The sequence below is a fragment of the Pseudophryne corroboree genome, chromosome 7 (assembly GCF_028390025.1).
Source record: "Pseudophryne corroboree isolate aPseCor3 chromosome 7, aPseCor3.hap2, whole genome shotgun sequence".
NCBI lineage: Eukaryota > Metazoa > Chordata > Amphibia > Anura > Myobatrachidae > Pseudophryne > Pseudophryne corroboree.
The window spans coordinates 241,814,580-241,830,467 of record NC_086450.1 but is presented as its reverse complement, the minus strand read 5'-3'; the positions used below and the strand labels follow the sequence as shown (position 1 = coordinate 241,830,467).

General features: G+C 45.3%; 1 protein-coding gene and 2 pseudogenes across 1 annotated transcript in view; 1 reads left to right on the top strand and 2 right to left on the bottom strand.

The window, feature by feature from the left end:
- The window catches only part of PDIA5 (protein disulfide isomerase family A member 5), a 295,349-nt gene that overhangs the window by 123,909 nt on the left and 155,552 nt on the right, over positions 1 to 15,888 (bottom strand). The window lies entirely within an intron of this gene.
- Positions 8,948 to 9,066, bottom strand: LOC134946907 (5S ribosomal RNA; annotated as a pseudogene).
- On the top strand, positions 11,054 to 11,172 carry LOC134947328 (5S ribosomal RNA; annotated as a pseudogene).

Sequence of the window (15,888 nt, the reverse complement as noted above, 5' to 3'; positions counted from 1 at the left end):
GCAAACGTGTTCGAACCCGACCAAGTAGCTGCTCAGCAGAGTTGCAAAGCAGAGACACCCCGGGCAGCTGCACAGGAAGAACCCACCGACCTAGTAGAGTGGGCTTGTACTTTAGGAACCGGCAATCCTGCCGATGGATAAAAGCATGCTGGATAGTAAGCCTGATCCAGCGAGCAATAGACTGCTTGGAAGCAGGACACCCAATTTTCTTGAGATCATAGAGAACAAAAAGCGAGTCAGATATCCTGTGACGAACTGTCCGCTTCACGTAGATCTTCAAAGCCCTCACAACATCCAAGGACTTTGAGGTAGCAGAGGTGTCAGTAAGCACCGGAACCACAATAGGTTGGTTGATATGAAACGCAGAACAAATTGCTGATGAGCTCTGAGCTCAACTCTATCTTCATGAAAAATCAAATAGGGGCTTTGTGAGACATCGCCCCTAGTTCAGACACACGCCTCGCAGAAGCCAAGGTCAATAGTGTAACGGTCTTCCACGTAAGAAACTTTATGTCAACCTCCTGTAAAGACTCAAACCTTTCCGATTGTAGGAACTGCAACACCACGTTCAGATCCCAAGGTGCCGTGGGAGGCACAAAGGGCGGTTGGATGTGCAGAACCCCCTTCAAGAACGTCTGAACCTCAGGAAGGGAAGCCAATTGTTTCTGGAAGAAAATGGATAAGGCCGAAATCTGGACCTTCAAGGAGCCCAAACGTAGGCCCACATCCACACCCGACTGCAGAAAAAGGAGAAAACGACCCAGTTGAAATTCTACAGCAGGAAATCTCCTGTTTTCACACCATGAGACATATTTTTTCCAAAAACGGTGGTAATGTTTGGACGTCACCCTTTTCCTGGCTTGGATCAGGGTTGGAATGACCTTGTTCGGAATGCCTCCATGCCGTCAAACATAGCCTTGGTAAGTCTTGATAAGACAAACGGGCCCAGTTGCAGAAGTTCCTCCTGAGGAGGTAGAGGCCACGGGTCCTCTAGGAACATCTCCCGTGGATCCGCGCATCAAGCCCTTCTTGGCCAATCCGGAGCATTGAGAATTGCTTGAACCTTTTCCCTTTTTATTCTTTTGAGAATTCTTGGGATCAGTGGAAGAGGTGGAAACACGTAAATCATTTTGTCGACCCATAGAGTCACCAGAGCGTCCACCGCCACTGTTTGAGGGTCCCTCGACCTGGAACAATACCGCTTTAGCTTCTTGTTGAGATGAGAGGTCATCATGTCTATTTGTGGAATTCCCCACCGACGTGTTAAGGACTCGAACACATGCGGGTGAAGGCCCCACTCTCCCGGGTGGAGGTCGTGTCTGCTGAGGAAGTCCGCTTCCCAGTTGTCTACTCCCGGAATGAAGATTGCCGACAGCGCCACTGCGTGTCTTTCTGCCCAGAGGAGAATTCTTGTTACCTCTGACATTGCTGCTCTGCTTTTCGTTCTGCCCTGTCGGTTTATGTATGTTACTGCTGTTACATTGTCCAACTGAACCTTATTGGCGTCATTTTGAAGAAGATACGATGCTAGTAGAAGGGCGTTGTATATGGCCCTTGGTTCCAGAATGTTGATTGGAAGAATGGTTTCATGACTTGACCATTTTCCTTAGAACTGTTCCCCCTGGGCGACTGCTCCCCAACCTCTGAGGCTTGCATCTGTGGTTACCAGAATCCAATTTTGAATCCCGAACCTTTGACAGTCGGTCAGGTGAGAAGTCTGAAGCCACCACAGAAGAGAAATCCAGGCTTTTGGTGACAGACGTATCCTCTGGTGCATGCGATTCAGACCATTTGTCCAGCAGATCCAGCTGAAAAGGCCTCGCATGAAACTTTCCGTACTGCATAGCCTCGTAAAAGGTGACCATCTTCCCCAGAAGGCGAATGCATAGATGCACCGATATCCGGGCTGGTTTTAGGATATCCCGCACCATCGACTGGATTACCAATGCCTTTTCCAATGGAAGGAATACCTTCTGTGCCTCCGTATCCAGTATCATCCCCAGAAATGGAAGCCTCAGTGTTGGTTCCAGGTGGGATTTTGGTAGGTTCAGAATCCATCCGTGATCCTGAAGTAGTTGGGTTGAGAGGGCAACGCTGTCCAACAACCTCTCCCTGGAAGGCGCTTTTATCAACAGGTCGTACAGGTACGGTATTATGTTCACTCCCTGCTTGCGGAGGAGAAACATCATCTCTGCCATTACCTTGGTGAATACCCTCGGTGCCGTGGAGAGGACAAATGGCAGGGCCTGAAACTGGTAGTGACAGTCCTGTAGTGCAAGCCTGATGAGGCGGCCAAATAGGAATATGAAGGTACGCATCCTTGATGTCCAGAGACACCAGGAATTCCCCCTCCTCCAGACCTGAGATCACTGCTCTCAGTGACTCCATCTTGAACACCCTTAAATACGGGTTCAGTGATTTGAGGTTTAGAATGGGCCTTACCGAACCGTCCGGTTTCGGTACCACAAACAGGTTGGAGTAATAACCCTGGTTTTGTAGTCGAAATGGAACTGGAACAATGACCTGAGTCTGTACCAGTTTTTGAACTGCTGCCTGTAAAGACATACTTGCTTCCGGAGAAGCTGGTAAGCCTGATTTGAAGAATGTGAGGTGGGAGTTCCTGAAACTCCAGTCTGTATCCCTGGGTGATAAAGTCTGTGACCCAGGGATCCTTGCAAGACGTTGCCCAAACGTGACTGAAATAAAGTAACCAAGCTCCCACCTGCCTGTCTTCCAGGCACTGCGGACCACCGTCATGCTGAAGACTTTGAAGAAGCAGATCCGGAGGTCTGTTCCTGAGAACCTGGAGCTATTGGTTTCCTGGGTTTACCTCTATTACCTTTGAAGGCTGTAGAGCAGTGTTTCCCAACTTCGGTCCTCAAGGCATACTAACAGTCCTGGTTTTAGTGATATCCAGGCTTGAACACAGGTGACTTACTTAATACCTCAGTTATTTTGATTTAACCATCTGTGCTGAAGCCTAGATATCACTAAAACCTGCACTGTTGGTGTGCCTTGAGGACCGCGGTTGGGAATGCCTGCTGTAGAGGAACCTTGGATTTGCCTTTTAATTTCTCTGTCCGAAAGGACTGCAGAGTTGGAGAAGAGTAGGTTTTCCTAGCTGGGGGTGTTGCGGAAGGAAGATACGTAGACTTACCCGCTTTAGCCCTGGATATCAACTTATCCAGTTCCTCCCCAAAAAGGACCTCACCTGTGAAAGGTAGATTTTCCACTCCTTTCATGGAATCCGCATCCGCAGTCCACTGGTGTAGCCACAATCCCCTGCGTGCTGACACTGCCATGGCAGTGGTGCATGCATTGAGCAAACCAATTTCCTTTATGGCCTTCACCATAAAATTAGCAGAATCTTGGATATGCTGCAGGAGTAAAACTATCTCCTCCCTGGGCAAGGTATACAAACCGTCAATTAGGTTACCTGACCATTTTGCAATGGCTTTAGTGATCCATGCGCAAGCAATAGTGGGTCTCTGGGCCACCCCCGCAGACGTGTATAGCGATTTGAGAGTGTTCTCAATTTTGCGGTCAGCTGTGTCCTTTAAGGATGCAGCCCCAGGCACCGGTAAGACTATCTTACGTGACAACCGAGATACCAATGCGTCGACAATCGGCGGGTTTTCCCATTTCTTTCTATCTTCTAGGGGAAAGGAAAGGATGTAGGGAAAGGATGTAATCAATCTTTTAGGGATCTGAAATTTTTGTCAGGGTTAGCCCAAGTTTCTTCAAACAGAGCATTCAATTCCTTTGATGCAGGAAAAGTAGCAGAGGATTTCTTTTTTACATTATAAAAAGATTCCTCCTCTACCTCTGCCGTCTTGTCAGGAATGTGCAGGACATCTCTAATAGCCTCTATCAGGGGCTGTATGCCTTGTGATAGGACCGCATCCCCCCCACTCGCATCCACTTCACCCTCCTCTGGATGTGATGTATTGTCATCAGTGTCATCCTGCATGAGCTGGGCCAGAGAACGCTTTTGTGGGCAAATGGCGTGGGTTTGAGACGCTGGTATGGGAAATGAATCTCTATTCATCAGGTCATCCATAGACTGTCTTAAAATTTGTGTCTCTTTCTCATTATGGGATAATTTAGTTGAAATATTAGATATCATCCCTTTAATGGAAGCTAACCATGGGGGTTTTGCCCCACTAGCCTGAGAATGAGCACTATCCTGGGTACAGGGTAGTGAGTCTCCGTGGGAAGAAAGGCACTCAGCTGTGCAGGAAACACAGTCCCTGGACATGGTAACGTAAAGGGACACACAGACACCCACACACAGAAGGTGAAAACACAGTTTAACCCACACAGAGCCCTCAGGGGGAGACAGAGATCGGAGCCAGCCACACACACACAGCTCCCTTATATCTAACTTAATATAGCTGGGTCGCCACACTAAGTACCCTCAAAGGGCTTAGTATTAACACCCCCCCCCACACTTCTAAGATCCCCTGATACCGCTGAGGAGACGTGGAGTCTTTGTGGAGGAGCTGCGCTTTCCTGTGATTCCTGTCAGTGTAATCTGCAGAGGGTAAATGGCACTGGTGAGCTGATGGATCCGCTCATAGTGAAGCCCCGCCCCCTCAATATCCCACAGAGGGTTAAAATCCTTGTTAGGTATGTCAGCCAGTGGGGGTGTACATTGGTGGCTCAGCGCGCCCCTCACAACAGGACACGCACAGCTGTGTATGTCTCAGCCCCATAGAGCGCAGCCTGCAGCCAGAGCTGCGCTCCCACCCTTGTGCCACCATTCCCGCCGGCAACCTGCTAACCAGGACGCCGGCGCTGTACTCACCACTCTTCTATCTTCTGGCTCTGTTAGGGGTGGAAGCATGCTGCGGGAGGGTACGCTCGCCGTGGTGGGGCTTGCAAATGACTCCCTCAGGAGCTCAGTGTCCTGTCAGCGGAGAAACGGGACCATTAACTCTTTAGGAAGTTGGGCCATGCTCCCCCCTAAGTTCCACGAAACAGGCAGCCTGAAAACAACAAACAGAAAATAAATGCAGAAAACTCTTCAGGAGCTTCCCTAAGCGTGAGCGGCTCCTCCGGGCACATTTTCTAAACTGAGTCTGGTAGGAGGGGAATAGAGGTAGGAGCCAGCGCACTCTATTGATTTCTTAAAGTGCCCAAGGCTCCTAGTGGACCCCTCTATACCCCATGGAACTAATGTGGACCCCAGTATCCTCTAGGTCATAAGAGAAATTTACAATATCCAATACCACAATGGGTTTTATGGAAAGTATAAATATACGTTATGGTAAGAACTTACCGTTCTCCTAGGTCCACATTTTCCACAGGATAACAATGGGATATGATGGCGCGACAGCGGATTGGCACCAAACGATCACAAGCTTTCAGGCCTCCCAGGATGCAACGGGCCCGTCCATATATCCCCGCCCACTGGCTCAGGCAAATCAGTTGGATTCCAAAGCATCTAGGCAGGAGCATCATGTAGAGCCTTAATCAGGCGAGAAGAATACACATGCACACCCTTCCGTACAAGAAGGGTTAGTGAGTAGCAAGATCCTCAAATCAGGTGCGTCAGGGTGGGATTCCTGTGGAATCTGTGGACTTAGGAGAAATACCGTTATCAACGGTAAGTTCTTACCATAACGTATATTTCTCCGGCAGGGTCCACAGGTTATCCACAGGATAACAATGGGATTTCCCAAAGCAATTTTAGTGGTGGAGACGCTCCTGATTGGACACCCGAATTTAGCGTCATGAGAGGCAAAAGTATCCAAGCATAATGTCTAATGAATGTGTTAAATGGAAGACTATGTGGCTGCCTTACATATCTGTTCTGCTGAAGCACCATGTTATGCTGCCTATGAAGGACCTACCTTACGAGTAGAGTGAACAGAGACATTAGCCGAAACAGGGAGATCCGCTTGAGAGTATGCTTCCGAAATCGTCATTTGAAGCCCTCTAGCCAGCGTCTATTTAGTAGCAGGCCATCCTCTCTTGTGAATTCTGTAGAAAATGAAGAGGGTATCTGTCTTTCTGATGGCACTTGTGCAATCCACGTAGATCCTTAATGCTCAGACTACGTCCCGCGACGCATCTCCCGCAGAAAGTCCCGATACCTGAAAAGCCGGGACTACATTTTCTTCATTAAGGTGGAATTTAGACACCAACTTAGGAAGATACCCAGACATAGTCCTGAGAACTGCTTTATCTGGATAAAAAAACAGAAAAGAACAACATGACAGCGCTCCTAATTCTGACACTCTTCTAGCTGATGCCATAGTCAGTAGAAAGAGAACTTTAGCTGTCAACCATTTAAGATCCACTTTATTAAGTGGTTCAAACGGAGCAACTTGAAGGGCTTTGAGGACTAGACTTAAGTCCCAAGGCACTGTAGAAGGAAGAAAAGGAGGTTGAATGCGTAGCAGTCCCTGGAAAAAGTACGCACACCCTGTAAAATGGCAATTTTCTTTTGGAACCCTACAGTCAATGCTGATACTTGTACTTTCAAGGAAGCCACCTTCAAACCCTTATCCATTCCCGCCTGAAGGAAATCTAAGACCCTGGAAACTTGGAAAGATTTCGGGTCCATATTTTTTTCACTGCACCATGAATATAGGCCTGCCATATTCGGTGATAAATGCGAGCTGAAGAAGGTTTTCTTGCTCTGAGCATTGTTTGAATTTACCTGTAGCAAGAATCCTCTTGACTACAGGATAGAGGTTTCAAGAGCCCCGCCGTCAACGATAGTCGATCCAAATGCCTGTGATAACAAGGACCCTGCATTAGTAGATCTGGACGTTAAGGGAACAGACGCCTTCTGGGCCAAGCCGGAGCTATTAGAATCACAGCACCCTTTGCTTCTTTTATCTTCCTCACCACACTGGTAGCAGGATGATCGGAGCAAATAGATACGCCAGATGAAACTCCCATTTCACTGACAAGGCGTCCACAAATATCGATCCGGGATCCTTTGTTCCTGCCCTGTATGCGGGCACTTTGTTGTTCAGACAGGACGCCATGAGATCTATCTCTGGCCAACCCCACTTGTCTACCAGTCTGAAAGACTTCCGGGTGTAGAGCCCATTCGCTTGCTTGAATGGCGTGTCGACTGAGAAAATCCGCTTCCCAGTTTAGGGCTCCTGGAACGAATACTGCGGACAATGCTGAAAGAGGGAGTTCTGCCCACTTTAGTATGTGACTTACCTCCTTCATTGCTGTTTAACTGAGCGTTCCTCCCTGATGTTTGAGGTACGCCCCCGCTGTTAAATTGTCCGAGCGGATCTAGACTGGTCTTCCTTGAAGAGTGTCCTTTGCCTGAATCAGTGCCATGTATATGGCCCGAAGTTCTAACAGATTTATTGGCAGGCAACTTTCTTCTATGGTCCATTGTCCCTGGAACCATAATCTTCCGGACACTGCTCCCCAGCCCTGAAGACTGGCATCTGTTGTCAGGATCTCCCAATCTGATATCCAAAAGGTTCTCCCTTTGTCTAGATGGGATGTCTGTAACCACCAGGCTAATGAGTTTCTTACCTTGTGTGAAAGTACCATAGTTTGTTTCTTTACTGTCTGATGTATTCCATTCCATCTAGCCAGAATCAGATGCTGCCGAGGTCTTGAGTGGAATTGTGCATACTCCACCATTTCGGATGTTGACACCATCAAACCCATCAGTCGCATAGCTGCGTGGATTGATATCGTTTGACTGTGTAACAACTCCTGAGTACTTGACTGTACCTTGGATATCTTGTTCCGAGGTAATCCATTTTCTGCAGACTTGAATTCAGTACAGCCCCACAGTGAGTCATCCGTTGTGACGGAACCAGAGATGACTTTGCCAAATTTATGAACCACCCGTGCCTCTGCAGACAAGTCATTGTCTATGGCACAGAAGCCTTTCCTGTGATTGTGCCAGGATAAAAAAAGGTGGTCGAGGTATTGCAATTTTCTTATCCCCTTCTTGGGGAGATAAGCTGCCATAATCATCATAATTTTGGTAAATACTCTGGAGGCTGTGGCTAACACAAAGGGTAAGGTCTGGAACTGAAAATGTTGCTGTAGGATGGTGAACCTTGAGATAACACTGATGGAACAGTGCTATAGGAACCTGTAGGTAAGCATCCTGACTATCCAGGGATACCATGTAATTCCCTGGCTCCACGCCAAAACTATGGAGCGCAACGTCTTCATGTAAACCGTGGTACCCAAACTTATCTGTTTAGGATTTTGAGATTGGGGTGAAAGGATCCTTCTGAACCCAAACCCGGTTGGAGTAAAAACCCATGTCCCTATTGTGCAGGGGTTACTGGAATGACTATTCCAGACTACAGCAAGTTCTGAACTGCTTCTTGCAAACCTGTCCTTCACCTCTACCCGAGATGGACTGGAACAGAAGAACCTTCTAGGAGGATGCTTCTTGAAGAGAAACATAACCTAGAGATACCGCTTCTTGCACCCAGACATCTATTTGTAGACTGTTACCAGATCTGTGCAAACTGAAGAAGTTGGCCCCCTATCCTGGGGTCCCCCAGAAGGAGGCCCGCACCATAATGCTGATGGCTTACCTCTGGTTTGGAAGCTGGCCCTATGGTTGCCTTTGCTTCTTTGCCTTACCAAACTTATTGTATTGGGGCTGTTACGTTCCTTTATGACCGACAAGGCCGAAAACTGGACCCCTAGGTTTGGGGTTATATGTGGAAGGAAACGTGACCTTCTTGGAGTCTGATTTTGACTCCAGAATATCTGTCAACTCCTTACCAAACAGAAACTTCCAGCCAAAGGTAAAGTTTCCAGAACCTTCTTTGATTCTGAATCAGCTTTTCATGTACAGTATGTAAGCAAAACTGCTCTGCGAGCAGCTATTGTTAATGCTGATGCCCTAGACATTAGTGTCCATATGAGCTATATGGGAATCTTGCTCCCTTGCAGGCGCTGAAAACCTGTCTTCCAGTACCTCAGCCCAGTGTACCTACAGCATCTGGTATTCCAAGGTGGTCTCCCATCCAAGAACTAACCAGGCCCAACACTGCTTAACTACCAAGATCTAGTGAGATTGGGCCTATCCAGTGTGGTGTGGCTGTAGATTGCAAGGTGAAGTCATGGCTGGCCTTATGACTGCCCCAGACAGAGACAATATGGTTTTCAGAAAACCATCCCTATTTTGTCGTTGACGGCAAAGGCCATATATATTTTCGCACTATCAAATTATATGCGTATCTACTTTAGGAGGCATTTCCCATTTTTAAACAGTCCCCAACTGGAAAAGGATATTTGGAATCCCATTTACTGGGAACACATATTCTCTATTGGGTATAGCCCAAACCTTTTCCATGATTTTCATCAGCTGCTGGGGTCCCCCATGAGGAGGCCCTATTTTTTGGGATGTTTAAACATAAGTACCTTATTTTTAAAACAGGCTCTGCTGAATCCTCTAAGGACAGAAAGGCCTTTACTGTTCTCATTAATTCAGCTATATTCACTGAGCTGATACCTTTTACCTGTTCTTTGTATGCCGAAGAAGAGTATACTGTATAGAGCTTTCATCGTCTGATGAATCATCCTGTGTAGCCTGTACAGTTGATGATATATTTACACTCTGTTTCTCAGCTTGTTTTATTGGAGAAGCTGTTGGGGATATAGTAGGTAGAGAGCTAGGGTTAATAATGAACCATATTCCTGGTATCGAATCTGTAGAAATTAACCTTTCAGCTATACTGGACAAGGTCTGTGCAAACATCGCCCAAAGGGGATTTATCTGTACTTGACGAAGATCAGGGATCTGCCTTGTATTATGGTGACAAGCAAACCATTTTACACATACATCCTGTACCAGATCAGAGAGGACAGTTTTTGCAAGACAACATGATATGAGTGTTGGTGTTACTGTAAGTGTACTCTCGTCACCCATGCCGCTCTTAGACATGATAAATAATGTAGCACTTTCACAGTGTACTACACAATTTGTGACTGTAACCACTTTATCGTTCTAAAGTGATATCAATCTGACCCTTACCCATGCACCAGCATTGAGGATTAGAAGACCAACTGATAAACATATACGGTGATTAAGCCATCCCTTTGGTGAAACGTTCGTTTGTGAACATGTGGGGCTGAACTGTGCACAGTTTACCACACACACTATAATCTCCTTGTATCGTATATGCCCACTGGGGCTTTCTAATTATTGGATATTCTGGTGTTTGGATTATATTAGCCAATTCTGTATCTAAATAAGAGATTATTTATCATTTCACTGCCCTGATGGGAATTCTATTTCATTAATTTTGCACTTTCTTGCGGTGTTAAGTATATGCTCTTGTCTATAATACTGTAACATAGATTGATTTCTGCATTTGCATCATAGGTATACAGGTTATATTGATATGGGATAGACAAACTTTTGAGATAATAGGTCCTTCTGAGCTCTTAACTACTGGATAAATTCTTTGTAATTTGGACCACACAAGTGAAACTTATACAGAGACAGAGATTACTTCATTGTTGACATGCATATTCTACCAAACAATTTGTGCAGGTTCCTATAATATCTGGATGTTTATAACATGGTTTCCCTCACAATGTTACTGCTTTGATTTACCTTTGCAACTCAACTCAGAAAAGTTAATTCAAGTGTGGAGTATCTATATTAGTATATACACAATTATGTCTGTCCACACATGCTTTTCTTTGCAGTGATTGACTTATTAAGACACTTTTTGTCATACCACTACCACACAAATTTATTGCTATCTTCTCAAGAAGTGTTACTCCATTATGATCTTTAATCTAAGCCTTTCACAATCTCATATTTCGATAAGATTGAGTCAGCCCACCTCTCTCATCCACTGTCCGCTATAAATCCATTATATGACATTGGACAGCAGAAGGTGGGGCCCTCAACTGGTCCTTAACGCACTCATCTCGTTTCGGTACTCTCTCATCCAATTGCCAGTTAACCATTCTCTGCAATGCTACGGTAACAGAGTACCTGTGCAAAATTATTGGACAGTAGAAGTACTTCTATCTCTGGGTTTTGTCATTAGCCACACTCTCTCATTTGTCCCATTCGGGTATCTACTGCCATATTCCACTGGGCACGCCCGATCTCGTCTGATCTTGGAAGCTAAGCAGTGAGAAGCCTGGTAAGTACCTAGATGGGAGACCACTAGGGAATATCAAGTGCAGTATAAATTAATCCCTTGTCCTGGACAAAAAGCAGAAGCGTTGGAGCAACCCTTGACACTACCTTTCTCATTATCTTAAAGTAATATTATCTCTAAAAGGTCATTAAGCACCCTATCTCATTTAGCTCATAGATCTATACACACCATTCCTTTTACCAGGAGACTTCAATAACGGATAGCACTAAATTTGACTAATTACAGTCTCTATCAGCATTAAATTGGAATTGATACAGTCTTTATCAATTTATGAGTGCTTCTGTTTCTCTGGATATCCACTGATTAATTTTAGGTTCTAATATTTTCACCTCGGATGCATCTCAATGAATCTAACGTGATTAATTTGGTTTGCAAATATAATTATTTATAATTATTCGCAACATTATTTGTGGAGATGATATTTTTATATCTATGTGTATAAAATGTTATGTTTTCATGAATAAAAGTAAAATTTTAACTATATTTACAATTTAAAGCATGCCCCAACACAGAGTCTTTCTTTTTCTCCTTTCCCGTACAAACAGATATTAAAGTCAGCAATCACATTAGCTGTCAGTCACATGTTATATATTAGTCATATGAGCACATAATCAACTACAAACACATTTTAAAGTATGTAGGAGTACATATTACTGAATTCTGTTTTATACAGATCTTAACGTATTCAGACGCATTGCAAAGAAAACCACAGTAATGTACACAGACTCATATGCAATAGGCACTTAAACGTAACTATTCGTACTGACAAAAGTATATAGAAATTTAGTGGTGTATAACTCGTACTCGGTAGAGTGTGATACAGGGAGACTCACCTCACTACCAAGATCGATCAATACGTTAGCAAATGCTGAGTCGATCAAGACGCTACTAGTGTACACCGCTGCTTCGGGAACTTTAAGTGAACACAGATGCACTGTGCATACATACACACCGGCCATACAGACTATGTATTGTGACCGGGTCTCCGCTCGGTAGCGCTTACTGAACACAGACGCAGCAGCCTTGATGCGACCAAGACCCCTCGTGGTAGCGTCTGAGATGGAAGTGAGGCAACAGTTCATGGCGGGAGACTTGCGGAAACTGGTCATGACATGGGGGGAGGGGCGACCAGGAGAGCATCTATCTCCCCACCGCTGACATCAACCCTAGGGATCGCAGCCTCATACTATTCCTGGTGCCTCTGATCCCTAAGGCCTAGCGCTGGAGCACCCGTGGTGGCGGCGCGTCAGCTACTGTTTGGTAGTCACCTTCCAATACAGTGCGGCTGTGTCCATATTCCCCGACTACGGGGAACCGATGCCTTACCTTCTCCTCATGCTCCGGCCACAGCCTGGTAACGTCTGCTGGACCTGCTAGTATATCCGACACAGACGCCCGCCAAGACAGCACTGTACACATGGGTAAGCGTTGTTGCGACCCGACGGAGAGTTGTTAGAGCGACTCTTTCCAATATGCGTATAAGAAGCTGTTAAGAAAGATCGCTTAAAAAGAGACTGTAAAAATAAAATAATAAAACTTAGGGCTGCCATAGAACAGCAGCTCTCTGACCATGGTCCGGCTCCTGCCACACCAAACAAAAAACTGATTTGCCTGAGCCAGTGGGCGGGGATATATGGACGGGCCCGTTGCATCCTAGGAGGCCTGAAAGCTTGTGATCGTTTGGTGCCAATCCGGTGTCGCTCCATCATATCCCATTGTTATCCTGTGGATAACCTGTGGACCCTGCCGGAGAAATAATGTTATTTCCCTTTAGATCCAGATTCCAGTTTTTCATTACACCGCTTTTTGTATGAGAGAAATTTCATTTCAAACCACTTTTTGGGGTGTTAAAATGAAGAGAAGAGAAAAATAGATCAGTGAAGTCTCTTAAAATGGTTTAAATTCAGACAGATCTAAAACACAAAGCTCCACAGACTATGAGGGTGATTACTGCATCTTATAGGCTGAGAGCGATAAAACTGTGCGCTCGGTGGGTGGTGGTGTATGTGATTGTCAGCAGCGACTTGGAGAGGGAATGCCAATCCCTCAAAGAAACACTCAATACAAACAGAAACCAAGTTGCGCTCAACAATCAAAAAAGAAACATTTATTGTAAAAATTAGCAGCAATTCTCCCGGGAGTACAATTAATATAAATAAATTATCATAAATCTTATAGGCTGAGCCTGCAGAAATCACAGCTTCTTCTATTAGCTTATAGGATGATTGCCTGACAAATAGCCAACCCAAAGCTCCGATCAGGAAAGGAACGCTCAAGAGCATAAACAGGATTTTCACAGGGGAAAATTACAAATATTGTACTACTCAATATGCGACTTTTCCAGTTGATTGGGAGATGCCAAATTATAACTTTTAAATTTTACTTTGTACAGGTGACATGGCTATTATAAAGTCACAGCATAAAATAAAATAAATTTGCTGGTCTGCCAAACTGACGAAGACAACCACTGATCTGAAAAGGAAAAGTGCTTGGCACAAAAATCACAATTAAATCAGCCACTATAACAAAGAGAACTGTCCTGGTCTCCTCAGCATACCCCAAGGCTAACCTGTGGAGACCTATAGATTCCGAAGAATAAGATTCACCTTATTTCCAATGAGAATACAGGTAGAATAGTAAAACAGCTCAAAGCTTGAGAGAAGAGGCCGAGGTGATTATCCGGCTATAAAGCCTGCTCTCCAGCATGCTGCAGTGCACTCACTGAGCCATGCATTATTACTTGCCTGCTGGAGATCTCAGTGGTCAAGTTCCATTGCACTCTGGTCCTGTGTGCTCCTGGCCCCTTGAGTTCACCCCCAGTTCCTGTCTGCCCCCTCTTGTATCCTAGATATGCAGACTGCTGGCCGCATCCTTCCCAACTCCCATGTGTCCGCACTAGGGTCTGAGGTATGGTGAGGGCTGGCTGCCACCATCTTTGCCTCCATGGCTGCCTCCTGCGAACACAGACATCCCAGTGTTTCTGGGACTGCTGATTACACTGCCTGTTGGTCCCCTGCTCTGGTGGTGCCTTCAGCCACCTGCCTCATCCTGAGCTAGCTGCCTTCTCTGGGGTGGTGGTGGTTATTTTGTATATGTGGGCCACACGGTCTCTGCTGAATATTGCCTACAGCTTTTGATCCTGTATTCTTCTGACTTGACCAGCAGCTCTTCGGCTTCTCTCTCATTGTGGTGCTCTGTTAGTCTCTCTACTGCTCACACTCTTTCTGGACTCAGGTTGGTGACCTCTTTTTCTTAGCCTGGACTGTCTATCTGCACCCAAGTGCTGTGACTACCACCCTAGTGCCTAGCAGCTCCTCCTTGTCTGATATGGACGGCAGACTTCTAAAGAATAATTTACGATTCTTGAGTTTCCCAGAGTGGGTGGAGGGCACTACCACAAATAACTTCCTTGAGGAATGGCTTGTATGCAAGCTTTGGTAAAGATGCCTTCACCCCTCAGTTCACTGTGGAACACGCAAATCGGCTTCCCTTTCAGCGCCTACACCAGGGGCCCCATCTCAGACATATATAGTTTGCCTTTTACATATCAAAGATTGGATCTATGGTCCTCTTAAGTATAACAACCACACTGTTTCTGTTTACCCTGACTTTGCTCTGCATGTACAAGTCTTTCACAATTTCTGCAAGTAAGAAGAGGCCCTGGGATCTGGAAATACAGTATTTTATGCTTTTCCCTACAAGTTTGCAAGTGGTCTGTGACGGGACTACTTGCTTCTTCAAACTCCACAAGGCGCTGAGGCTTGGCTTAACCAATGTCTAACAGTCCATCACTGAATCTGACTGATTGATGCTCTTTGCGTTTCCTTATAAACCTCACTAATTTGATTTTCTATATTCTGTCTTCATAATTTAACATGATTCTATATGATGCCTGTTTGATGAATAACATTTGAGTGTGTGTGGAACTCCACTATTCAGTGGGGGAAACCTACAAGTTATTTAATATTACTGGCTTTAGCTATGGCAATACGTCATGTCCCCATGCAATGCCACTACATACTGTATAGTATTACATTTTGCCTTGTACAATTTCAGTTTGATTGTACTAAGGGCCTTATTCAGATTTGTTAGCAAACCAAAAAAGTAAGCAATTGGGCAAAACTATGCTGCACTGCAGGTGGGGAAGTTGTAATATCTGCCCCACCTGCAGCCAGTACTCCGAGCACAGCGATCTCCTGACTGATCCCTGCTGCAGCGCACCTCCGGCTGCCAACGCAGATTACACTTACGGGACTTAGCATGTGCCCGATGGCCTGAAACGGACAGTCAGCTATCAAGCGATATAAAGCTTTCCCTGTGAGCGTCTCTCATACCCACCATCATACTAAGGAAGGGTAAATATTCACCTAAACACCTTACACTGTTTTCTTATTCTCCTACATATTGATTGCACCTGCATTTACCAAATAGCCTCACTGGGATGCCAGTGATAAACACACCATTATACCATTATATATAGGTGAACAGCACAGCAAAAACAGAAATATTCTTAATGATACACCTACTTGAGCAGCATTAACTTAGAAGTGTTTTTATGCCAATAGGATAAAAAGTGTCAATTTGAAGTCCTTTTGGCTGATAATACCATAAAAAGTTTACTCCTGTGAATAGTTTGTACATGCCCCCTGTGTACTTTATTTGTCCTAAACAACAATTATATAAAACCAGTGCAGTGATTTTGTTCTATATGTTCTCCAGCCCCCCCTCCCCACACACATTTTTTTTT